This window comes from Sarcophilus harrisii, chromosome 1 (genome assembly GCF_902635505.1).
Source record: "Sarcophilus harrisii chromosome 1, mSarHar1.11, whole genome shotgun sequence".
NCBI lineage: Eukaryota > Metazoa > Chordata > Mammalia > Dasyuromorphia > Dasyuridae > Sarcophilus > Sarcophilus harrisii.
The window spans coordinates 380,990,500-381,016,473 of NC_045426.1; the positions used below are offsets into that span (position 1 = coordinate 380,990,500).

The 25,974-nt window shown below is 34.2% G+C and overlaps 1 protein-coding gene across 1 annotated transcript in view; it reads left to right on the forward strand.

Annotated features, from left to right (window-relative positions):
* Positions 1–25,974, forward strand: part of RPRD1A (regulation of nuclear pre-mRNA domain containing 1A) — a 92,837-nt gene that overhangs the window by 57,511 nt on the left and 9,352 nt on the right. The window lies entirely within an intron of this gene.

A 25,974-nucleotide genomic window follows, 5' to 3' on the forward strand; every position in this document is an offset into this window, starting at 1 on the left:
AGATAAAAGATGATTGAACAAGTTAGGTTCTTGAATAGATATCCAAAATGAGAAAGTCTTGCCCATGAGTTCTTCTCAGAGGTCAGTGGGCGCACTATGATGAATGATGAAGAAAGAACAGAGTAGAATGTGAAAACTGATAATTGAGGGATGAAGGGCTAAGAGGCAAGAAAGTAAGACGGAACAAATAAGACATGAGGGCAGTTAGCCATAAAAGCCACAAGGATTACTGATTATCTCATTTCCAGTAAGCATGGAAAGGAAGGAGACTTTACAGTGACTTTCAAAGATAATGCTATTTGTGTTTGTAACAGCATTAAATTATTACATCAATGTACATAGTGTAAGTTAACAGAGGAAAAATGAAGTTTAGATGATAGAATCTGAGAACTTTAAGCAGTAATAAAGTTTTATTTATTAAATGGAACCACCTTTTTTTTTTTAATAGCTTTTTGTTTTCAAAATACATGCAAAAATAGTTTTCAACATTTATCTCTGCAAAATCTTGCAGCAAATTTTTAAAAGGGTAAACAAATATCAAGAAAACATTCATGACGAAAGAGAATTTAATTTGTAGCCTGTGTTTAGAGGTTGGAAGATAGAAGTAAAGAAATGAATGGAAGAAAATGATTTTTTTTTTCTACTGAAACTGCAACTATGTAGTCAATCAGGAATTTTTCCCTATCAAGGGTAGACCCTGGACCTGTTGATAAGGAAGCAACTTCTTAAATCAATAAAACAACCAAGGAGTATTGTCTTCTATTTCTCAGGTTCTCTGTCACTTGGAATGATGATATGGATCCATAGGTGCCATGGGGAAAGAGGCTGTCATTCTGTCTGGAGGAAGAGATAAATAATAATGGCTGGTAACATTCCCAATGAGTACCCCAGTTGCCACTCTGTTGACCTTATGTGAATAGTGGGGAAGAATTCAGTCTTCCTTGGGCATATAGCTCAGATTTGTCAAATTTAACAAGTTCTGGTCAGTCAAATGAAAAGAAGTGATATGATAGTGGATATCATTAGAACATATGTGGAATGGGGAAAAAATTGAATTTCTAAGAGCTCTGACTTTCACTACTGCTTAGAGAAAAATAGTATCAGAAAAGGCTGAGTTGATGTTTCAAAATTTGAATTTCTAGACTGCTACCTAAATATAGACCATATCTAATGAGGAATGACTAAATTTCTTTTTGCAAATCGGTCCAACTGGCCCTTAAAATGAAACTGATAATGGAGGGGAAGCACAAAAAACATGCATATTTGCTAAACCATCTATCACAGATAATTGACTATTAGTGAAAAGTATTGATTCCTAGAACATAATTTCCAAGAAGAAGAGCAGCAAAATACATGGTAGTTTACTTATAAACACTTGGCTCAGCTGTACCTGCAAACAAATGTAGAAAGTATGAGTAATAAACAAGGTGGTTTAGATTTTAACTTGGGGAGGGAATTTAAACATGTTGATGTGAAATAGAATGATAAAATTTTTTTTCAATTTTACAATAACTTGACACTGGCAGGAAATATTAAAGACAATTTAAAAAAAACTTTACAGGCAAAAGGAAGATCAAAGGATTATTTGGAATGATGTGTACAACAGAAACTTCATTTCTTAATTTGCTTTTTTCTTTTTTTCCTCCAAGGAAAAGAATTAGATACCCTCCTCTCCCCCCAAACATGGTTAGATAGTAATTGAAACAAATTTTATTTTAATTTTGATTTTTTCAGAATTTTATATGTCACTGAGTCATCTTGTTTGTGTCCTCTGCATTCTAGAACACTTGAAAAATGTGTTTTCTCAGTCTTCAGTATTTAAAAATTGCAAGGCATAGAAAAGATGATGCAAATACTAGACATGGGAAAATATCCCAATTTTCAAATCAAAGAATATTGAGGTCTCTTATTATAGGTTTGTATTCCTAACAGAATCCTAGAATGCATTATAAACAGTATGGTCTTTTAGAATTTATCGGTGATCACCAAGAGCTTGCATGGCTTTTGTCAACTACAGATTAAACAAAACTAACCTCGTTGACTTTTTTTTTTTTTTTTTTTTTTTTTTTTTTGACAGGACATGTAGACAGATAAGCAGAATGTGAAACACAATGTGGATTTCAGAAAATGATTTTATAATCTCCGGTCACTTTTGTGAATAAGATGACATGTGACTATAATGATATAGTTATACAGATTTAGAACTAGTTAACAACTTAAATAATTGTTCTTGGATTGATGAGTCTGGTAGGAAATATATTTTAGTGAAAGGATCTATGCTTGACTCTGTACTGTTGATTTTTTTTTTTCAATTTTCCAGCATTTTTTGTTCAAAATTTAGGATTCTAAATTCTATTTCTCCCCTTCTCGTTCTCTTCCCTTTGATGGGTAAACAATTAGATGTGTTTTTGATATATATCAAAATATATATAACAATTATGTAAAATATTTTTTGTATTAGTCATTTTGTACAAGAAGACTTGACTAAAAGAAAAAAATGAAAGTGAAAAATAGCATGCATCAGTCTGGTCAATCAAGATCAGGGGTTCTTTGTTTTCTGGAGACAGACAATATACTTTATATTCTTTTGGAATCATCTTGAATTATATTGATAAGAATAGCAAAGTCACTGAAGTTCTTCATCAAACAATATTAACTATTCTCTTGGTTCTGTTTACTTCTCTATGCATCAGTTAACATTTGAGTCTTTCCAGGTTTTTTTTTTTAAATCATCCTGGTTGCCAGGATTCTGTTACAAATACCACAGCTTATTTAGCCATTCTCCAGTTGGTGGGTATCTCTCTCATTTTCATTTCTTAGCCATCGCATAAAGAACTAATATTTTAATAAATCATTCGAATCTATAAAGATGGCATGCTTATCAAATTTTTAGTTATCTCAAGGACACAAGGATGAAAGGGATCTTATATCACTGTCTATGATTGAATCAAGGGGCAAAAAATACCCCAGCAATTTGGAAGAACCATCCAGATTTAATAGGATGAAGTTTAAAGTAGATGAATATGAATTCCTACTCTCATTCAAAAAATTATCTTCACATGTAAATAATAGAAATATGGCTAGATAACCATGTGTAAAAAAGAACTAACGTTTAAGCGGGCTGCAGGACCAATGATGTATGATAGCCAAAAAAAGTAGCTCACTGTTCCAGGACAATGCATGTATATAATGGCAAAAACACTGGATTTGAGTAAAGTGTGGGCCCTGTCATATAAGACCTGAGTGACCTTGTTCAGGTCATTTAGTATCTAAAGCCTCAGTTTCCTGGTCTATGAAACGATAGTTGATTGTTATCCGAAGTTTTTTCTAATTCTATGAGCTTATTTAATGATCTTGCTTTATTTTTCCCTGGCCCTGATATATTTAGTTTTAATGTATAGAATATATTTTAAGCTGGAATATATCCAGTAAAAGATGACCAGAATAGTGAGGAGTCTGTTGGAAGCAATTGGGCATAATTAACCTAATGAAAGAATATGTTAGCAGGTATATGATAGTTGTCTTCCAGTATTTTGGGGTTTGGCATATGGAAGAAGGGTTAGATTTATTCTCGTTGGTCCCAGAGAGTAAACTAAGATAAGTGTAAGTTGCAGAGAAGCAGATTTCATTTTGGTGTAAGGAAAAATTATTTAATATTATAGTTGTGGAATGGGTTGCCTTGGGAGATTTTCTTATTGGTAGCTTTTTTAAAAATCAAGTTTGGGTCACACTTGGTAAAGAAATTAATATAGGGGATTTCTGTTCGTGTAATATAGACTATCTTACTCTGAGGTCCATTCTAGTTCTGACAGTCTTGTTATTTTCCTTTTTCATTAAGTATGACGAGTATGAAAAGAAGAGTGCTTTTTATTTAAGGAGTAATAGTTAATAATAAAATTAAATTCTTGTTACATATTAATCCTGTTGTGAGGAAGTGTTAGTTTTTTTAATTGATATAGGATGGTATAGAAATAGTAATTTTAGGCATATAAGATAATTATGGAAATTTTTTTAGCTATTGGCCAAGACTGAATGACTGACAAGTCAGTTATAGAACCTTATAATTAAAAGGTAACTTTAAGGTCAAATTTATTTTGAGCTTGTAGCACTGAAAAGTAAATGTCATGTCATAATTTGCACTAAAAAATTTTTTTCCCATTTGGGACTTAGTTTTCTCAGAAGTAGCTTATAGTTTGGATGTGATGAGGAAGAAGAGCACAATGGTACAACAGTGAAATTTATTTCTCCTTTTCTTTGTGCCCATATTAGGGACACCTGAAATAGCACTGATCTTCCCAAGTCTAGTCCCATAAGAAATTGTCCAGCACCCTGATTGCTTTGAAATTCCTCAATCTTTCTGAGAAGAGAATCTGATTTTGAAAGTTTCTCCATGTATATTTAGCTTGTTCATTTAACCAAATAGTGATTAAGAAGATAAAGGAAAAGTACATATAGACAAATCCAAGACCCAAGTAAGTTTATACATATGCTCTTTAACGTGCAAGTATCAAGCTGAATGCCAATTCAGAAAGATTTGCGCTATCAAGGCATTGTGGAACAGTGGAAGGAGTGCTAGATTTGAATTTAGAGGATTGGGTTCCAATTCTGTCCCTGCTACTTTTACTACCCATGAGACCCTAAATAATTTATTTTTAGCTAGGCAATTGGAGTTAAATCACTTGTCCAGCATCACATAGCTAATAAATGTTAGTGTCTGAAGCTTGATTTGAACTTAGGTTCTCTTGACTCCCTCTCCCCTTTAGTATTTTTGGACATTAGTTTCTTTACATATAAAGTTGGAGAGTTGGATTAGATGACCTCTGAGTTCTTTTTATGGTTTTTTGTCTATGATCTTTGCTGAAGAAAATCTTGTGAAAGATAAGTCTTTCATTTCTGTATTTAAAAACCGAATCAAGAATCATTCTGTATGTAATATTTCAAAGAAAATAATTAAAAATTAGTCCATAGTACATAAATCCTAAAATAATATAGAATTATGATTTTTGCTATCAAACAGTAACACTACTCTGAGGACTTTAAGGTTTTATTGTAGTGAAGTGACATTTAATTTTAAAGTTAATAGTCATCCTATTAGGAAGATGATAGTAATCCTTAAGTTTTAGTCTGTTGTCTAGTATCACAACTGACTACTGTGAAAAAAAAAGTCTGACATTTTTGTAGATCTCACTTTAATTTTAAGAAGTCGGCATAGAAAATGATAAGGGCTTGAACTAATGAATTTATGGTTTGATTAAATAGTTATGATACAATTGCATAGGTTCCACATATGGAAAACTGGAGGAACAAGTTTTTGAAGGTAATATCAAGGAAAGATGTGAAAATAGTCTTTAGTAAATACCGTTTAACAACTAAAATATCCGTCTTCAAATCGACAAGATCTGACATCTTGTTTGATTAACTAATGCACAGATAAAACTAGCCATACACTTGTAATTACTATAAGGCATGAGAAAGTAATGCATTATAAAGGATGGTCTTTCCCCACCTCCCCCCAATGGTATTTTTTCCAATTACATGTAAAAATAATTTTCAGCATTCATTTTGTAAAAATTTTTAGATCTAATTTTTTTCTCTTCCCCTCCCCAAGATGGCAAGCAAATTTATATAGCTTATATATGCACAATAATTTAAATTATTTCCATATTAATCCTATTGTGAAAGAAAAATCGGCCCAAAAGGGAAAAATCATGAGAAAATAAAAAAGGTAAAAATAGTTTACTTGGATCCACATTCAGTTTCCATAGATCTTTGGAATGTAAATGGCATTTTCTATTCTAAGTCTATTGGAATTGTTTTTAATGTCTGTATGGTTGAGAAGAGCCAAATCTATCATAGTTAATTAGCCCACAATCTTGCTATTGTTATGTGCCATGTTCTTGATAATGATAATGAACCTTGGATAATACCTACTCTGTTCCCATATTGGTAGAATTTATTGATATATTTTGAAAACCATAAAGTACTATATAAAAGTAGTCATGTTAATAAAGAAGAGATAGCTGTGATACAGAATACAGCTAGCCTTGAAGCCAGAAGTCCTGGGTTCAGGTCTTGTTTCTGACCATACTGTCTGTGTAACTTAGGGGAAGTTGTTGAATCTCAGTGCAGGAGACAGCCTGAAGGACTATACATCTTAGAGAAATTTCTAACCTGCATTGGGAGAGGGAATCTCCCTTTCTAGGAATTCTCTGAAATAGATCACAAGTTTAGCCTCTTTTCTCTAAGTAATCCCTACTCTCATCATACTTATTTATATAAACTTGGTAGTAATGCCAGGAAAAATGTAATGTCATGGGGTTAAAAGGATTTCAGAAAAGAATTGATATTCAACAATGGCCATGCCACAGAAAAGTTGAAAGTGAAGACCAAAAAGCTTTTATTTTTGGTAAGGGAGCGAGCCACTGTTTATTTTAAGAACAGTGAAAGTCTAGTAGAGGGAGTAAAACGTTGAATGAAAATTGTAGCAGATAACTTAAGAGGTTAATTAGGAGATTGGACAATAAATGATTGTGTGGTGTCTGAAGTTAAATTTTTTATATTTGATGGGAGAATTGAATAGAAGGAATGCTCTCAGGAGACAAAGAAAATGAAGATATTTGAGGAAAGATCAGTTTTGAGATAAGCTCTAATCTCAGAAAAAACATTCTTTTCTGTTGCTATTACCACTCTCAATACATACATGTTAATGCCATAACCTGGACAATTATAATAATTTCTTGAGCAGATTTTGGATCCTCTAATCTAGATATTCTTATATTTTTCCCCAGCCTTATTTTCCTCCAGACATTTTATGATTTAGACAAGTTGATCTCTGATCAAAAGTGTTTTACCTCTGATGACTCCCTCCCCAGTATGCCTTTCCCCTTCTCATCTTGTCTTCCCCTCCTACTTTCCTGCAGGGTAACATAGATTTCTATATTTATATTGAGTGTGTATGTTATTTTCTCTGAGCCAATTTTGATGAGAGAAACGTTTTGTTGATTCCCTTTGTTCTCCTTCCCCTCACTGTAAAAGCTTTTTCTTGCCTAATTTATGGCATATAATTTACACCATTCCATTTCTCCCCATATATTTTTCATTTTGTCTCATATATTCCCATCCTTTTATTTAATTTTTCAATATTATCTCTTCCTATTCAACTAATATTTGTGCCCTCTGTTACATATATTTCTTCTAACTATTCTAATAATGAGAAAGTTCTTATGAATTAAAGGTATCATCATACCATGTAGGGACTTAAACAGAAAAATCTTAAATCCCGTACAATTTCCCTTTCCTGATTGCCTCATTGTGCTGCTCCTGAGTCCTGTATTTGAAAATCATATTTTCTGTTCAGGTCTATATTTTTATTTTTATTTTTATTTTTATTTTATTTTTAATTTAATAGCCTTTTATTTACAGGATATATACATGGGTAACTTTACAGCATTAACAATTGCCAAACCTCTTGTTCCAATTTTTCACCTCTTACCCCCACCCCTCCCTAAATGGCAGGATGACCATGATTTAAATATATTAAAATATAACTTAGATACATAATAAGTATACATGACCAAAACATTATTTTGCTGTACAAAAAGAATCAGACTCTGAATTATTGTACAATTAGCTTGTGAAGGAAATCAAAAATGCAGGTGTGCATAAATATAGGGATTGGGAATTCAATGTAATGGTTTTAGTCATCTCCCAGAGTTCTTTTTCTGGGTATAGCTGGTTCAGTTCATTACTGCTCCATTAGAAATGATTTGGTTGATCTTGTTGCTGAGGATGGCCTGATCCATCAGAACTGGTCATCATCTAGTATTTTGTTGAGTATATAATGATCTCCTGGTCCTGCTCATTTCACTCAGCATCAGTTAGGTTGTAAGTCTCTCAGGCCTTTCTAGAAATCATCCTGTTGAGTCATTTCTTACAGAACAGTAATATTCCATAATTTTCATATCCACAATTTATTTCAGCCATTCTCAACTGATGGACATCCATTTCAGTTTCCAGTTTCTAGCCACTACAAAAGGGCTGCCACAAACATTCGTGCACATACAGGTCCCTTTCCCTTCTTTATAATCTCTTTGGGATATAAGCCCAGTAGTAACACTTGCTGGATCAAAGGGTATGACAGTTTGATAACTTTTTGAGCATAGTTCCAAACTACTCTCCAAAATGGTTGGATTAGTTTCACAACTCCACCAACAATGAATCAATGTCCCAGTTTTCCCACATCCCCTCCAACAATCATCATTATTTTTCCTGTCATCTTAGCTCAATCTGACAGGTGTGTAGTAGTATCTTAGAGTTGTCTTAATTTGCATTTCTCTGATTAATAATGACTTGGAGCATCTTTTCATATGACTAGAAATAGTTTCAATTTCTTCATCTGAGAATTGTCTTTCATATCCTTTGACCATTTTTCAATTGGAGAATGAGCTGATTTTTATAAATTAGAGTTAATTCTCTATATATTTTGGAAATGAGGCCTTTATCAGAACCTTTGACTGTAAAATATTTTCCCAGTTTATTGCTTCCCTTCTAATCTTGTCTGCATTAGTTTTGTTTGTACAAAACTTTTCAGTTTGGTATAATGAAATTTTCTATTTTGTGATCAGTAATGATCTCTAGTTCTCTTTGGTCATAAAGACCTTCCTTCCACAGGTCTGAGATGTAAACTATCCTATGTTCCTCTAATTTATTAATGATTTCATTCTTTATGCCTAGGTCATGAACCCATTTTGACCTTATCTTGGTGTCATGGCGTTAAGTATGGATCAATGCCTAGTTTCTGCCATATTAGTTTCAATTTTCCCAGCAATTTTTATCAAACAGTAAGTTTCTTATCCCAAAAGCTGGGATCTTTGGGTTTATCAAAGACTAGGTTACTATATTTGTTGACTGTTTATCCCTTGAACCTACTCTATTCCACTGATCAACTAATCTATTCCTTAGCCAATACCAAATAGTTTTGGTAACTGCTGCTCTATAATATAATTTTAGATCTGGTACAGCTAAGCCACCATCATTTGATTTTTTTTCATTAATTCCCTTGAAATTCTTGACCTTTTGTTTTCCATATGAACTTTGTTGTTATTTTTTTAGGTCATTAAAATAGTTTTTGGGAGTCTGATTGGTATAGGCTAAATAAATAGATTAGTTTAGGTAATATTGTCATCTTTATTATATTTGCTCGCCCTATCCAAGAGCATTTAATATTTTCAATTTGTTTATATCAGACTTAATTTGTGTGAAAAGTGGTCTGTAATTTTGCTCATAAAGTTTCTGATTTTCCCTTGGCAGATAGATTCCTAAATATTTTATATTATCAGTAGTTACTTTAAATGGAATTTCTCTTTGTAACTCTGACTGTTGGATTTTGTTAGTGATATATAGAATGCTGATGACTTATGTGGGTTTATTTTATAACCAACAACTTTGCTAAAGTTGTGGATTATTTCTAATAACTTTTAGCAGAATCTCTGGGGTTCTCTTAAGTATACCATCATGTCATCGCAAAGAGTGATAATTTAGCTTCCTCATTGCCTATTCTTATTCCTTTAATCTCTTTCTCAGCTCTTATTGCTATAGCTAAGCGTTTCTAATACAATATTAAATAGTACTTGTGATAGTGGGCAACCTTGTTTCACTCCAGATCTTATTAGGAATGGTTGCAGTTTGTCTCCATTACATATGATGCTTACTGATGGTTTTAAATAGATGCTGCTGATTATTTTTAAGGAAAAGTCCATTTATTCCTATACTCTCAAGTGTTTTTAATAGGAATGGATGTTGGATTTTATCAAATGCTTTTCTGCATCTATTGAGATGATCATATGGTTTTTGTTAATTTGGTTATTAACATGGCCAATTATATTGATAGTTTTCTAATATTGAAACCTAGCCCTGCATTCCTGGTATAAATCCTACTTGATCATAGTGTATTATCTTGGAGATGATTTTCTGTAGTCTTTTGCTAATATCTTATTTAAGATTTTAGCATCAATATTCATTAGGAGATTGGTCTATAATTTTCTTTCTCTGTTTTCAGCCTACCTGGTTTAGGGTATCAGTACCATGTCTGTGTCATAGAAGGAATTTGGTAGGACTCCTTCATTCCCTATTTTATCAAATAATTTATATAGCATTAGGGGCCAATTGTTCTTTAAATGTTTGGTAAAATTCACATGTAAATCCATCTGGTCCTGGGATTTTTTCTTAGGGAGTTGTTTAATTGCCTGTTCTATTTCTTTTTCTGAAATGGGACTATTCAAACAATTTACTTCCTCCTCTGTTAATCTGGGAAGTCTATATTTTTGGAGGTAGTCATCCATTTCACTTAGGTTATCAAATTTATATGGCATAAAGTTGAGCAAAATAACTCCTTATTATTTCTCTAATTTCCTCTTCCTTGGTGGAAAGTTCTCCCTTTTCATTTTAAGACTACTAATTTCATTTTCCTCCTCCTTTTTCTAATCATTTACCAAAGGCTTATCTATTTTATTGGCTTTTTCATTAGAACCAACTCTTAGTTTTATTAATTAGTTCAATAGATTTTTACTTTCAATATTTTAATTTCTCCTTTTAATTTTAGAATTTCCAATTTAGTATTTGATTGGGGGTTTTTAATTTGGTCTTTTTTTAGTTTTTTTTAGTTGCAAGCCCAATTCATTAATCTTTTCTTTTCTGTTTTATTCAAGTAAGCCTCTAAGGATATAAAATTCCCTCTTATTCCGCTTTGGCTGCATCCCACAAATTTTGGTATGATGTCTCATCATTGTCATTATCTTGAGTGAAATTATTAATTGTATCTATAATTTGCTGCTTCACCCAATCATTCTTTAAGATGAGATTGTTTAGTTTCCAATTACTTTTTGGTCTATTTCCCCCTAATTTTTTGTTGAATGTAGTTTTTATTGCATCATGATCTGAAAAGAAAGCATTTACTATTTCTGCTTTCTTGCATTTAATTTAGGTCTTTATGTCCTAATATATGGTCAATTTTTGAATAGGTTCCATGAACTGCTGAGAAGAAAGTATATTCCTTCTATCTCCATTCAATTTTTCTCAAAGATCCAACATACCTAATTTTCTAATATTCTGTTTACTTCTTTAATTTCTTTCTTATTTGTTTTGTGGTTTGATTTGTCTAATTCTGAAGTGCAAGGTTGAGATCTCCTACTATTACAGTTTTTGTTGTCTATTTCTTCTTGCAACTCTCTTAACTTCTCCTTTAGACTGAGTGCCATACCACTTGAGTGCATATATGTTTAATATTGATATTGTTCGTTGTTTATGCTACCCTTTAGCAGGATGTAGTTTCCTTCCTTATCCCTTTTAATTAGATCTATTTTTACTTTTGTTGATCTGAGATAAGGATGGCTACCTGCTTTTGACTTCACCTGAAGGCATATAGATTTTGCTCCAGCCTTTTTATCTTTACTGTATATGTATCCCCTGCTTTAAATGTGTTCTTGTAAACAACATATTGTAGGGTTCTGACTTTTGATCCAGTCTCTATGCCTCCTCTTTATGGGGAGTTCATCCCATTCCACATTTCACGGTTAGAATTACTAAATCTGTATTTCCTGCCATCCAATAACCCTCAGATTGTGCTTTTACTTATTCTTTGCCTCCCACCCTCTTTCCCCTTTTAAACTTATGACCCCTCTTGTATCACGATACTTATCCTCTTTATAATCCCTCCCTCCCCCCTTTGAGTCTTTCCCCTTGGTTTCCCTTATTACTCTTTTCTTTTCCCTTTTCCTCTCCCCGTTTTTAATAGGCGAGAATTTTTCTAAGAAATGTCAATTATTTTTCCTTTGAGCCAACTCTGATGAGAGTAAGATTCCACTATGTTCCTCCCCTCTCTAAATTCCCTCAGATATGATAAGTTTCCTTAGCCTCTTTGTGGGATGTGGTTTCCCTCTTTTTGTCCCTCCTTCCCACCTTATTCTGCCATCATCCCTTTTCCATATCTACTTCCCTTTTTTTATATCAGTACTATCAAATTTTACATGTATTTTTTTGTATATCCACAACCAGAAATATAATTCTCAAGAGTTATTTTTACCTTTTCTGCATCTCTTTAGTTTCTATTCTTGGAGATCAATATTTTTGTTTAGTTCTGGTTTTTCTTCAGAAACAAATGGAATTCATTTGTTTCATTAAATATCCATCTTCTTCCCTGGAAGAAAATGCTCAACTTAGCTGGGTAGTTTATTCTTGGCTGCATCCAAGTTCTTTGTGCCTTTCGAATATCATATTCCAGGCCCTTCTTTCCTTTAATGTAGAGCAGCCAGATCTTGGGTGATCCTTATTGTGCAGCTTTCTCGGTATTTAAATGGTTTTTGGCTGCTTTAAAATTTTTTCCTTAATCATGATAGTTCTGAAATTTTGCCACAATATTCCTTAGGGTTTTTATTTTAGGGTTTCTTTCAGAAGGTGTTGATGAATTCTTTCAATGCCTATTTTACCTTCTGATTCTATTACATCTGGGCAGTTCTCTTTGATGATTTCTTTAAAATATGGTATCTAGGCTCTTTTTTTTTCTAGTTTTCGGAAGAGTCAATAATCCTCAGATTATCTCTCCTGAGATCTATTTTCCAAGTCTGTCATTTTGAATAGATAATTCATGGTTTTTCCAGTTTGTCATTTTTTGGTTTTGCTTGACTTGATTCTTGCTGTCTCAATGCATCATTAGTTTCAATTTGTTCAGTTCTAATTTTAAAAATTATTTTTCTTCATTAGCTTTTTTACTTCTTTCTGTATATGTCCAATTGAGTTTTAATGTATTGTTTTGGTCTTGGAATTTTTTCCATTTTCACTAATTTTTTTTTTTTAGTGAATTGTTTTCTTTTTCAATTCACAGAGTCCTACTTTCTGAGTGAATTCTTTATTTTTCCAATTCACAATTCTTACTTTCCTGTGATTTTTATTTTTCAATTCACCAATTTGCACTTCCTAGGAATTTTTTAGACTTTTCCAATTAGTATTTCAGGAAGTTGTTGCTCTCTTGTAAGGCTTCTCTTCTTTCCCATTTATCTTCTAACTCTCTTTTGAGACTTTTAATGGTCTCTTCTATGAGAGCATTATGTAAAAGAGGACAGTCTGGTGCATTTTTGCTGTTTGAGGTCTCTTCAGGTTTGCTGACCTGCTCTTTTTCTGCATAGAAGCTGTGGATCGTTCTTTTCATCTTTTTATTCATGTTTTAAAGCCTTTAGGGTAGGTCTCCTAGGCAAGGGGGTTACCAGCTTCCTCTGCAGAGCAGGGAAAGATTTAAAGCGATTTCCGGCTCCGAGTATGAGTGCTCGAGTGAGAGTTTTCCCTTCCCCAACAGGGAAGTGGATTCAGCACTGGCGAGCTATCAAAGCGGCTTAGTAGGGCTGAGTGGATTATCGATTGCCCTAGGCTGAGACTAAGTGGTGAAAGTGTCACTGCCCCAGGCGAGCCTCTTGTGGGACTGTGAGTATTAGCGCTGGCGCAGACCGTGAACCGCCAGAACTCTGCCCCAGTGTCTCTGCCCAATGCAAATCGGCCCTGGAAAGCTCTATGGCCCCAAGCCGAGCTCCCCACTGTGCAGATTGGAGGCTAACCCGGCTGCGTCCTCCTGCCGTGCAGGATCACAACTGCCCAAGGAAAAGCCCTTACTCGGGTTGGGGCTGCAGCTTGATGCTGAGATCTGTGCTTTCACCCTCGGTTTGAGACTCTCCTCGAACCTAATTTCTCTCCCGTCTCGCTCGATCTCCCCCCTGGCCCCGAACCAACCTTTTTGGCGAGACTGCAGATTTTCTTGGCCGGTGAGTTGTTCTACTTCTTATCTTTACGAATTGTAGCAGTCAAGACTATTTTTGAGGCTCGATATAATATTGATAAAGAGGGTAAGAGAAGAGCTTAGAAAGTTGCATGTGTCTTCTCCGCCATCTTGGCTCCGCCCCAGGTCTATATTTTTCATCATGAATGCTTGAACGTCTTCTATTTCATCAAATGTCTACCTTTTCCCTTGAAGGAATACATTCAACTTATCCTCTATCTCTCTTACTTGATTTTATTTACTTTATTTAAAATCCATTTTGAGCTTTTCTGTGTCTTGAGACCAATTTTTTTTTTAAAATTTATTTAATAGCCTTTTATTTACAGGTTATATGTACAGTCAACTTTACAGCATTGACAATTGCCAAACCTCTTGTTCCAATTTTTCCCCTCCTTCCCCTCACCCACTCCCCCAGATGGCAGGATGACCAGTAGATGTTAAATATACTAAAATATAAATTAGATACACAATAAGTATACATGACCAAACTGTTATTTTGCTTCAAAAAGAATCGGACTCTGAAATATTGTACAATTAGCCTGTGAAGGAAATCCAAAATGCAGGCGGGCAAAAATATAGGGATTGGGAATTCATTGTAATGGTTCTTATTCATCTCCCAGAGTTCTTTCGCTGGGCATAGCTGGTTCAGTTTATTACTGCTCCATTGGAACTGATTTGGTTGATCTCCTTGCTGAGGATGGCCAGGTCCATCAGAATTGATCATCATATAGTATTGTTGGAAGTATATAATGATCTCTTGGCCCTGCTCGTTTCACTCAGCATCAGTTCATGTAAGTCTCTCCAGGCCTTTCTGAAATCATCCTGTTGATCATTTCTTACAGAACAATAATATTCCATAATATTCATATACCACAATTTATTCAGCCATTCTCCAATTGATGGGCATCCACTCAGTTTCCAGTTTCTGGCCACTACAAAGAGGGCTGCCACAAACATTCGTGCACATGTGGATCCCTTTCCCTTCTTTATGATCTCTTTAGGATATGAGCCCAGTAGAAACACTGCTGGATCAAAGGGTATGCACAGTTTGATAACTTTTTGAGCATAGTTCCAGATTGCTCTCCAGAATGACTGGATGTGTTCACAGCTCCACCAACAATGTATAAGTGTCCCAGTTTTCCCACATCCCCTCCAACATTCCACATTCTTTCCCTGTCATTCTAGCCAGTCTGACAGGTGTATAGTGGTATCTCAGAGTTGTTTTAATTTGCATTTTGAGATCAATTCTTATTAGAGGCTTTGGAGGTAGGAGCTTTAATGTTATCATCTTTAAAGTGTATATTTTGATGTGTCCCTTGTCGGCAAGGTAGCTTTTTATGATCAGAATCTTTTTCTGGAGTTTTCTCGTTTTCCCAGCCTACTATTAGGCCTTGTTTTCAAGTTAGAGGGTATAGTGTCCCAAGGTTCAGGAGTTTTGTGCAGATCTTTTCAGAGATCTCTCTACTGCTACCTCAGTGCCTTCCAAAAGGCCTTTGCAATCTTCCTCTGATCAGCTGTTTTGCTCCTTCTACTAGTGTGTTGAGATGTCTACAAGTTGTTGTTGTCACTTTGCTGCTGTTGCCACAGCTGCTGTCACTGTTCATTCAGTGGACTCCCTTCATACTCCAGTGCTCCAAACCTTTCTTCCCTGTTGTCCTTGGCAACTGTGGGCTGCTGCCAGTTTAGAGGCCCCATGGTCTTCTGGTTTTCTGAGGACTAGGTTATGCTATGATTGTGCTTCAGACTCATTCCAATGCAACAGACTCCTCTTGCCAACTTTTCAAGTTACCTTTGGCAGGAAAAATGTTACATTCCTTCTTTTGTGGGCTCTGATGCTCTAAAACAGGGGTCCTCAAACTACAGCCCACGGGCCAGATGCAGCAGCTGAGGACAATTATCCACCCCCCTCATCCAGGGCTATGAAGTTTCTTTATTTAAAGACCCACAAAACAAAGTTTTTTGTTTTTACTATAGTCTGGCCCTCCAACAGTCTGAGGGACAGACTGGCCCCCTGTTTAAAAAGTTTGAGGACCCCTGCTCTAAAATTTGTTTAGAATTCTTATTTAAAAGTTAGCATAGAACTAAAACTGAATCTAACCCTGGTAAAACCAACAAGCTACAATGGTCTAAAATTTGACAGCAAAGGAGTGCAAGGAAAAAAAAAATTATCCTGAGTTCTGGAACAGGTAAAGAAATAGGCTCAGAAAATACATACCCAAGATCAAGGTAGTTGGAAAAACAATAATATTGCTAACCCTATTAACATTATTTAGATAAGAGCTTTGAATTTTGCGAAACATCTCATTTGATTCTCCCAATCCTGGAAGATCTGCTTATTAATATCCCTACTATGTAGATGAGGAAATAAGAAGAAAATTGTGATTTTGCCCAAAGTCAGTTCACTAGCAAGGCTGTGCCCACTTCACATGCAATACACTTTCACCTCAATTCCCAGTCCTAATTTCACTATAAAAGGTCATTCTTTTTTGGTAAATGTGCAAAAAATATAATCGGAGGGATAAGAAATCTTATGGAGATTTTCCTTTTTCAAATTATTAAAACCTGAGTATGTCAGTTTTTGTTAGCAAATGAATTCACAAAGTTGGTTCAAAATAAATGCAAGATGATATTTATATGGATTTGTGAAATAAAAACTAAAGCTCAGGAGAACTATGACTAAAATGACCAAAGATATACATGGTCTACAAAGTCTGGCAATGCATATATGCTTGAGCAGCTTCAATTTTCAGAGAGCATGACTAAAGGGAATGCCTCTAGGGAGAAACAAACTTCCAAGTCTGGCTTTTCAAGATACTCTAATCTTTTACAATCATGATCAATGGAAATTGCTTGTTTGATTTTTTTCAACTTGTAGCTAACATTTCTGGTCTTCAAGTTCTCAGTTCCCCTTAATGCTAGCACCTTCTAATTTATTCTGTATGCATCTTGCTTAAATATAGTTGTTTTCATGCTTTCTCTCCTATTGGACTATGAGCTCCTTTCCTTAGGTCTCCAATACTTATAAGTCTTTGGAGGGATTTCAGGGAGAGATTGGGTAAGTACTTGCCTTCACTCTGGCTCTCCCACCATAGACATTTTTCTTGATTAAGCAACCAGCTATCAGTTATTTGCCTGAATAAGGATAACACTATGTGAGAGATAAAGCCAGAATTCTCACTCTTAAGTATATATATGTGTGTACATATATGTTCACATACATACATATTCCATAGCCTCAAAGAATTTGCAGTAACGTTAAGAAAATGAGGCTGATAATAATATTTTAAGTGATTAAACAAGTATTCAAAATGTAAATATGTAGCTATGATAGTATGTGTAAGTATAATAGAAGTTGATGAAAGGAAAAACTTGTGAACTAGAGTTGTCTTTGTAAAGGAAATTATTTGAGTTGGAACTTAAAGATTTTTCAGAGGATTAGGGGATGAAATGGAATAAAAGTAGGAAGCTCCATTGTCATTGGGGTTAATAAACTCCTTTGGAACAGAGATATTTCCTTACAAAATGTTTTACATACATCATCTCATTTATTCTTGGTGAGATAGTAGTACCAGTATTGTCTCTTTTTCTTTTTTAAGGTAGAGTGATGCCTATTAAATTATGGAAGACTTGAAAACCAGACCAAATTAGGGTGGAAGAAACTATAGCGCTCTTAGAGTTTCTTAACTTTGGGTCCATGAACTTGTTTTTTAAAAGAATTTGTTAACTTTCAATGTAGTTGGTTTTCTTTATAAACCACTATTTTATTTAGTGCATTTAAAATTTTTTTGTGAAAGGGTCCATAGGTTTTACTAGATTGGCTGGAGTCTTAAGATGAAAAATGTCTTAAGAACTCCTGATGTAGAATAAGGAAGATATGCAAAGTTGATGAGAACCTGGAGTGGAATTGGAGAATAAAGGGTGACTCTGGAAAATATTTTGGGGACGTAATCTTGATGATTGGAGACAGAATTGAGAACAAGAAAAGAGCCAAACTTATACTTCTAGCTAGGAAAGTAAAAAGCAGAAATAAGATTTGAAAAGGGTACTGTTTTGGAAGTGAAAATGGTAACTGAAAGATTTGTCATTTGGAAATAGTTTTTGCTTGGTTTTTATAAATTTGTCTTTCAGGCACTTGGCACAGTTCTAGGTAAGCACTTTACTGTTTGTTGAATCAGCTCATATTTGGATGTCTATGAAAGTTGGCTGTTGAAAAGGAATTTTTCAATCACTTTTTTTTTTCCATTAATGTTCAGGAATCATTTCTCCTATAGAGAGCAAATTGCTGGGTTGGTTTGTGTTATTTTACTTTATTTATTTATGTTTGCTGAGGCAATTGGGATTAAGTAACTTGCCCAGGGTCACACAGGTTTGTCTGTTTTTTTTTTTTTGTTTGTTTTAAATAACCAGACATTATTTTGAATGAATGTTTTGTTATGGGACCAAAATAATTATAAGGGTGGTAAAATTACTGAAACTTCAAGTTATATATCAATATTGTGAAATGCTTAAGGATCTCAATCTGTACCCATTTGTAAAATTATACTATGCTATACAAATCTCATTTACAATGGAAAAACTACAATAAAATTAATAAGAGTTAATATTTATATAATGCTTTATGGTTTGCAAAACATTTTACTTGTTTCGTCTTATTTGATGGTTACTTGGAAATTGAATGTCATTATCTCCATTTTACAGATGAAGAAGCTGAAGCTGACAGGTTAGATTACTTGCCTAGGTTCACAGAAATATTCAGTGTCTGAACTAAGATTCAGACTTGTTCTGGCTCCAAATTCCAGATTCTGTCCAGCTTTTTCTTTAGCTTTCTCTTCAGTCTAAAAAAAGTTTATGTACACTGCTAGGTAATATAATTTGTTTCAGTATCATATAAGACCCTTAAAGAACTTATAACCTAATTGGAGTATCAGTGTATACACACTTGAAAAATTAGACAAAAATACCAGGCAACAGTAGGAAATATCACAAAGCAGCTATAGATAAAAGTGCTATAAATTTAGAGAGGATACCACCCTTGTCTTAAAATGTTAGGGTATTTTTCATGGAGTTCAGATTTGAGCTAGTTTATGTAAGTTAGGCAAGATTTCCATGATTAGCACGTGGCAATAGTATTTTAGTGACAGTATAACAATAGGGCATTTCAGTAATAACTTCTTTTCTGTTCTTGCTTGGCCGCCCATTTTTCTTGCATTAATAATTCTCATAAGTAACTCCTATCATAATTAATACTTTTTCTGCTCCTGTTCCCAAATACCCAAATACTCTTATTACAAATCATGGAACTACTCTAATTCCCCAATAGTCTCAATACAATATTTATTTTCATCTTTAATCTTCTGTTCAATATATCTTACTCTGTGTAATGACTGTTACAAATCTACCCATTTCATAGTGGCCATTTGCTTCTCTCAGGAACTATTTGCTGAGATTACCCTATCATGATTTCTCACTTTATATCTAGAACTTTACATTTCTATCATGCCCTTACCATGTGTTATAATATTTATATATATCACATCCCTAGAATGAATATAAACTTTGCAAGTACAGGGACTATTTCTCCAGTAAAAACTATCTGCCCTTCCAGAGCCCAAAGCACTTACTGCATGTTTAATTCTTTTTTTTTTTTTTTCAGTTATTATTTATTTATTTATTTTTTAATTAAATAACTTTTTATTGACAGAACCCATGCCAGGGTAATTTTTTACAACATTATCCCTTGCACTCACTTCTGTTCCGATTTTCCCCCTCCCTCCCTCCACCCTCTCCCCAAAGATGGCAAGCATGCATGTTTAATTCTTAAAGTAATTCACCAATTTTTTAAATATTGATGTTGATTCCTGGTCCCTGGAAATCTTACTTATTTTGCCCCTTCATAAATTATTTACTCTACATTGTCTCAGAATTCTTTATCCTGTTTTGTCTCTGTTCAATTACACAAGTTTAGGATGAAGGTAGTTAGGATCAGAGAGCAATTCACATGAAAAACAACCAGGAAGTTGTAATAGACTAAAAGTTTTGTACAATTCTTCAATATGCTATGGTAGGCAAAAACTTCCTATGTTAAGTGAATAAAATAGAGCATTCCTAATGAGAGAGACAGTAGTTTACATATATTCAATTTTCAGACCGCATCAGAAATGCTGTGACTAAGATGGTGATGGAATTTAAACTGCACCGTATAGAAATTGATGGAAGGATGTGGAACCATCTTTCTTGGAGAAGGGAAGCCTGTGGGCTAACAGTAATATTGATATAGTACTTTTAGTTGCAAAGCACTTTATACATATTATCTTGTGATCCTTAAAACAATCCTATGAGAAAGGTGTTATCCTTCTTTTTCAAATGAAGAATCATAATCTAGGAGAGGTTAAGCAACTTGCCCAGGCTCATACAGCTGCTGAGTATCTTAGAATTAAAACTCAGGTTTTCTTGATTCTGAAGTTCAGTTCTATCCATTGGACCAAATGGCAGTGTAGAGTTGTTTACAATTATTGAATTATTTTGTGAGAAAGTAGAGTTAAACCTTCCTGTTGGACCTTAAAAGGCAATATGGTATAGTGACAGAGTATTGAACCTGGAGGACCTGATTCAAGTCCTTTCTCAGATACTTTAAATTACATGTAACCCTATGCTAGAAGATTGGGCCACATGACTTCAACCTTAGGGCTTTAAACATAAAGGATAGCACTAGGACTAATGTTTGGAAGTCCTAAGAATACACAATTTAGCTTAATATAACAAAATTCTTAATAATAAGATTTTCTCTAAAAGAGGTTTCTAGTGACTAGAAATCTTCACATAAAATCTGTAAGAACAAGAGTATTGTGGACAGGATTAATATGAATAAGTAATAAGCAAGATGATGTGAGGTCCTTTTCAGATCTAGGATTCTATATTTCCCTTGAAGAATGATTAACTTGAAGGAGCTCCAATCTCATCCTTTGACAGATTTGGAAACCAAAGCATAGAAAGGATGTATACAGCATAAATCATACAGTTTTCTGAAATCATTGAATATTTATGTTTGGATCAACAAGTAAACTATAGTCCTTTGTAACTACTTCTGGAAACTACCACAGATATATTTCTATATTTATTCAAGGTGGCTCCAGACAGGTGCTTTTATGCCCATTTAGGCTTCCCCTTTGTTAACCTGGCCAGAACTGACAATAATTATTGAAGTATCAATTATTTCATTAGTTTATATTCTCATAAAACATCCAATAAAATCTTTAGCTTCACAGGCAGGCAAACCATATACCTTATATTCAATTTATATCTTGTTCATCAACAGTTCTCCAGTATTCCATTGGATCTGATTCCATGTCTTTCCTATCTTGTGTCACTCTTGACTACATTCTTCTATAAATTCACCACTTAAAGGCATAATGTCTTAAGGGCCTTCCTGACATTCTGTTGATGTAGTGAATACCAATAGAAGATATGGGCTATCTTTTATATATTACTCACTCCTGTTACTTGACCAGGCCATTGACTTTGATGATACTTTTTTTTTTTTTTTTTTTTAATTTAATAGCCTTTTATTTACAGGATATATACATGGGTAACTTTACAGCATTAACAATTGCCAAACCTCTTGTTCCAGTTTTTCACCTCTTACCCCCCCCCACCCCCTCCCCTAGATGGCAGGATGCCCAGTAGGTGTTAAATATATTAAAATATAACTTAGATACACAATAAGTATACATGACCAAAACATTATTTTGCTGTACAAAAAGAATCAGACTCTGAATTATTGTACAATTAGCTTGTGAAAAATCAAAAATGCAGGTGTGCATAAATATAGGGATTGGGAATTCAATGTAATGGTTTTTAGTCATCTCCCAGAGTTCTTTTTCTGGGTATAGCTAGTTCAGTTCATTACTGCTCCATTAGAAATGATTTGGTTGATCTCGTTGCTGAGGATGGCCTGATCCATCAGAACTGGTCATCATCTAGTATTGTTGTTGAAGTATATAATGATCTCCTGGTCCTGCTCATTTCACTCAGCATCAGTTCGTGTAAGTCTCTCCAGGCCTTTCTGAAATCATCCTGTTGGTCATTTCTTACAGAACAGTAATATTCCATAATTTTCATATACCACAATTTATTCAGCCATTCTCCAACTGATGGACATCCATTCAGTTTCCAGTTTCTAGCCACTACAAAAAGGGCTGCCACAAACATTCGTGCACATACAGGTCCCTTTCCCTTCTTTATAATCTCTTTGGGATATAATCCCAGTAGTAACACTGCTGGATCAAAGGGTATGCACAGTTTGATAACTTTTTGAGCATAGTTCCAAACTACTCTCCAAAATGGTTGGATTCGTTCACAACTCCACCAACAATGCATCAATGTCCCAGTTTTCCCGCATCCCCTCCAACAATCATCATTATTTTTTCCTGTCATCTTAGCCAATCTGACAGGTGTGTAGTGGTATCTTAGAGTTGTCTTAATTTGCATTTCTCTGATTAATAATGACTTGGAGCATCTTTTCATATGACTAGAAATAGTTTCAATTTCTTCATCTGAGAATTGTCTGTTCATATCCTTTGACCATTTTTCAATTGGAGAATGGCTTGATTTTTTATAAATTAGAGTTAATTCTCTATATATTTTGGAAATGAGGCCTTTATCAGAACCTTTGACTGTAAAAATATTTTCCCAGTTTATTGCTTCCCTTCTAATCTTGTCTGCATTAGTTTTGTTTGTACAAAAACTTTTCAGTTTGGTATAATCGAAATTTTCTATTTTGTGATCAGTAATGATCTCTAGTTCTGCTTTGGTCATAAAGACCTTCCCCTTCCACAGGTCTGAGAGGTAAACTATCCTATGTTCCTCTAATTTATTAATAATTTCATTCTTTATGCCTAGGTCATGAACCCATTTTGACCTTATCTTGGTGTACGGCGTTAAGTATGGATCAATGCCTAGTTTCTGCCATATTAGTTTCCAATTTTCCCAGCAATTTTTATCAAACAGTAAGTTCTTATCCCAAAAGCTGGGATCTTTGGGTTTGTCAAAGACTAGGTTGCTATATTTGTTGACTGTTTTATCCCTTGAACCTAATCTATTCCACTGATCAACTAATCTATTCCTTAGCCAATACCAAATAGTTTTGGTAACTGCTGCTCTATAATATAATTTTAGATCTGGTACAGCTAAGCCACCATCATTTGATTTTTTTTTCATTAATTCCCTTGAAATTCTTGACCTTTTGTTTTTCCATATGAACTTTGTTGTTATTTTTTCTAGGTCATTAAAATAGTTTTTTGGGAGTCTGATTGGTATAGCGCTAAATAAATAGATTAGTTTAGGTAATATTGTCATCTTTATTATATTTGCTCGCCCTATCCAAGAGCATTTAATATTTTTCCAATTGGTTAGATCAGACTTAATTTGTGTGAAAAGTGGTCTGTAATTTTGCTCATAAAGTTTCTGATTTTCCCTTGGCAGATAGATTCCTAAATATTTTATATTATCAGTAGTTACTTTAAATGGAATTTCTCTTTGTAACTCTGTTGGATTTTGTTAGTGATATTTAAGAATGCTGATGACTTATGTGGGTTTATTTTATAACCAGCAACTTTGCTAAAGTTGTGGATTATTTCTAATAACTTTTTAGCAGAATCTCTGGGGTTCTCTAAGTATACCATCATGTCATCGGCAAAGAGTGATAATTTGGCTTCCTCATTGCCTATTCTTATTCCTTTAATCTTTTTCTCAGCTCTTATTGCTATAGCTAGTGTTTCTAATACAATATTAAATAGTAACGGTGATAGTGGGCAACCTTGTTTCACTCCAGAGATGATACGTTTTTTTAATAACATCCTTGACACCTAGTTATTGTTTCTTAAAAGTTGTATCCTAAGTACTTATATGTACAATTTGCTTTTCCATTTCCCTTTGAGTTATCTTCAAATTAAATTCTTCACATTTATTAGAATCCAAAGCTGTCATACAATATCACTGAAAAAATTTTCATGTTAAAGGGTGGACACTTCAGATTGGCTAAGATGACAGGAAAAAATAATGATGATTGTTGGAGGGGATGCGGGAAAACTGGGAGATTGATGCATTGTTGGTGGAGTTGTGAACGAATCCAACCATTTTGGAGAGTAGTTTGGAACTATGCTCAAAAAGTTATCAAACTGTGCATACCCTTTGATCCAGCAGTGTTACTACTGGGATTATATCCCAAAGAGATTATAAAGAAGGGAAAGGGACCTGTATGTGCACGAATGTTTGTGGCAGCCCTTTTTGTAGTGGCTAGAAACTGGAAACTGAATGGATGTCCATCAGTTGGAGAATGGCTGAATAAATTGTGGTATATGAATGTTATGGAATATTATTGTTCTGTAAGAAATGACCAACAAGATGATTTCAGAAAGACCTGGAGAGACTTGCACGAACTGATGCTGAGTGAAATGAGCAGGACAGGAGATCATTATATACTTCAACAACAATACTATGTGATGACCAGTTCTGATGGACCTGGCCATCCTCAGCAATGAGATCAACCAAATCATTTCCAATGGAACAGTAATGAACTGAACCTGCTACGCCCAGAGAAAGAACTCTGGGTGATGACTAAAAACCATTACATTGAATTCCCAATCCCTATATTTATGCCCACCTGCATTTTTGATTTCCTTCACAACCTAATTGTACAATATTTCAGAGTCTGATTCTTTTTGTACAGCAAAATAACGGTTTGGTCATGTATACTTATTGTGTATCTAATTTATATTTTAATATATTTAACATCTACTGGTCATCCTGCCATCTGGGGGAGGTGGTGGGGGGTAAGAGGTGAAAAATTGGAACAAGAGGTTTGGCAATTGTTAATGCTGTAAAGTTATCCATACATATAACCTGTAAATAAAAGGCTATTAAATAAAAAAAAAAAGGGGGGGGGGGTGGATACTTGTTTTGGATGGTAGCTTGGAGTCATCTTTGCAGTTGTTCTATAGTAAATTATGGTTCTGGAAGGATATAATTTATTTTAAAAGAACTAAATAAACAGGATAGGGATTTTTAAAATATTTTAGTCAATAACTTATTTTGGGCTAGTTATAAATGGGCTAAAAGGTGTGATACAACTCTTTGATTTAAGCTTCTTAAATAGCTAGTCACAGATCCCCAGGACTCAGTTGAAGCCTTAACATTGAGTCATTAATTCTAATAATAATATTTGTTACTAATTGTTCTTTGAATTTATCCATTCAACCCATTCTTTTTCTACCTGATTATACTTTAATTTAGCTCACATTTCTCCATCTTATTCACAAGGATAAATTCATGAGAGACTATTAGGAACCTTTTGTAGTCATCAATCTTTTGACCTTTCTTGATCTACCAATCTGTTAACTTTGTCATAAAAGGAATGCCTATCATTTCTAATCCAGTGACTAATTGGACCATATTGGGCCAAGATTATAGAACAGTACCTCCTCTTAGGAGGTAACCTTCAGTTACCTTTTGGAGGATGAAATTCTGATGAATAGACATCAAATGACATTTATATAGCACTTTATGATTTGCAAAACACTTCACATACCTTACCTCATAATCAGCCAAAACATTAATTCTGCTGTTGGTAGAGAACTCCAAATGATGTATTATTATTTGAAGGTCTCTGTTCCTGTTATTTCTGTATAAGGCTTATGATCTGTTTCCTAAACTCCTCATCTGTTTTCTCCTTTGCAGATCATTTAAAGTACATTCCTATTGTTTCTCTTCCTCCTTTCTATTGCCCATCACCCCAGTAAATCTTCACTGAAATATTCTCCAACCAATTTCCTATTTCTTGAGTTCTGGATTTTTATATGATTAAATCTTCTTAATAGGTCCCTATTCTGTTTATTTAGTTCTTTCAAAATAAGTTATATTCTTCCAGAACCATCTTCCAATCATGGGACTATCCCACCAAATTTCAGTGCTAGTCAAATTTGCCTCCTTGTATTAGAATCTGTAGTTGACCTCCCGTATTTCATGCATTTATAACTATACATCTGAGGGCATGAACTTTTTTTCGTCTCCTATGAACTACTCTTTGCTGTTTTTACTATTCTTCCTTCATTGTGGCTACTCTTTCATCTAGCTTGGTAATATACTAATATATAGATGTT